This window comes from Alligator sinensis, unplaced genomic scaffold, assembly GCF_000455745.1.
Source record: "Alligator sinensis unplaced genomic scaffold, ASM45574v1 scaffold469_1, whole genome shotgun sequence".
NCBI lineage: Eukaryota > Metazoa > Chordata > Crocodylia > Alligatoridae > Alligator > Alligator sinensis.
In genome coordinates, this window is record NW_005841934.1 from 3,485,030 (window position 1) to 3,486,732 (window position 1,703).

General features: G+C 53.7%; 1 protein-coding gene across 4 annotated transcripts in view; it reads right to left on the minus strand.

Moving 5' to 3' along the window:
* Positions 1 to 1,697, minus strand: part of KCTD6 (potassium channel tetramerization domain containing 6) — a 6,067-nt gene extending 4,370 nt beyond the window's left edge. The window contains exons 1-2 of one of the 4 annotated variants that reach the window (XM_006019630.3): positions 1,478 to 1,697; positions 1,043 to 1,313 (exon numbers count right to left, since the gene is read on the minus strand). The gene's annotated coding sequence lies outside the window, so the exon portion shown is untranslated. Of the gene's footprint in view, positions 1 to 1,042; positions 1,457 to 1,477 lie in introns of those variants that run through there. The other 3 variants (XM_006019629.3, XM_025199012.1, XM_014517987.2) reach the window with 3 other exon arrangements.
* Positions 1,698 to 1,703: the final 6 nt, after the last annotated feature.

The window sequence follows — 1,703 nt, forward strand, 5'->3', positions numbered from 1 at the left end:
GTCACTTGGGGGGAGCAGGAGGGAAGTAAAAGAAAACTTCCTATAGGTGGTCAGGAACATTCACCTTCAGGGCAAGGTCCCATTAAAGCCTGCCATCCTGCCACTGCTGGAAGGATGGAAGAAATGCTGTGACATGGGTTGGTGGCAGACCAGGCTAGGCAGTAGCAGAGGTCTCCTCTGGCTTAAACTCTAGGACTTACAAACAGTTTGGTACAGAAAGGATCTTGTGGGAGCTTTGGGGAACAAATTAACCCAGGCACGTGTTACCCAGCAAGTAAAGTCACAGCGCTTGAGCCGAGAGGCAGAGCTCTGCACCACTCAGTGACTCCAGAAGTAGTGTTCAATTTCTGACCCAAACAGTCTGCTCTTCTGTAGCAGGCACAGGCCCACGTCCCCACTTGAGAAGAGCACGGCAAGAGCGAAGTGCTTTCTGCTCAGAGTAGGTCTGGACTGCAATGGCAGAGCGTGAGAGCTCTCCCCAAAGGCCAGCTGCACGTGGAGAGCAGAGGCATACACAAAGCAGGCATCGCATCTCCCCAGCCACAGGAGAATCCCGTGTCCAACCCTACACCTTTTCCCAAGCACTAAAACGTAAATAAGTTAAACACAATATAGGCAGCATGGATGACTCGTGCTGGACAAAGCGAAGGGGAGGCTTGCCTCGGCACAGCACAAATGACTGCCGACCAAGGGAGAGATACGAACTCAGAACAAGCTCTTCTGCGCAGGCTAACGCCATCGCACCCGCGCTAGAAGAACTAGCCATCGGGGCAACGAGCCTGCACAGCTGTTCTGCGCTTTCCAGCTCAACGGCAATTTACTCCCACCGCTAGCGTTAGCCTGGAGGCGGAGACCCTAGGTTTCTCCTTTAGGTAACACTGCATACAGGGACTGCTCTGTTCAAGCGCAAGGTGCAAGAGGACACCTCACATCACGCCACGGCACTTCACTTCAGGAAAAGGGCAAGGAGGGCCTCTGACAAAGTCCCCACAGTAAGGAGAGGAGGAGGAGGAAGCAGACCTGGGAAACCAGTGCGACTTACACGCGTATAATCAACGATGTCTCAATAAATGCTCAATGGCACCAACACGACACAGGGAAGAAACATAAGGAGGTCTGTGCCCATCTACTGAAAAGATTTTCTCTGACAAACATCTATCTCCTGTGTTACATACGAAAGGCCATCTCCAAAGTCCCTGGGACGGATCCATCCTGCCACGGCTACCTCTTGGGCGATCACAAAGAAAAAGGAATAGGTAACATCTTCCTGCCCGCACCCGGCGAGACGCTACCATTTGCCGACAGCGCCGCTCCTGTAACACCGAGTGAATAATTTATAGGAGCGATTAGCTCAGGCAAGCCCATGTTTTGATAAATACATAAATAAATAAAGCAAGCATCGATTTTGTGTCAGAGGCCTTTCGCGGGCAGGAGTCTGCGATGAAACCGGTTTGAGAGGCTCTGCCCGGGGACCCACCCGTGTAGAGGTGACCGCCTTCATCCGACCAACGAGGGTTTTGCAAAAAAATTAAAAACAAATAAAATTGTTTTGGGCACAAACACCCTTCAGCGGCCCCGGGAGCTACGGAGCACACGCATCCGCTCGGGGCAAAATCCTAACCGCCGGCGCGAGCCCCACCGAACGCCCGCGGGGCCAGGCAGCCGCCCCGCTACCTCTGCATCCCGCCACGGCGGGCGGGCGG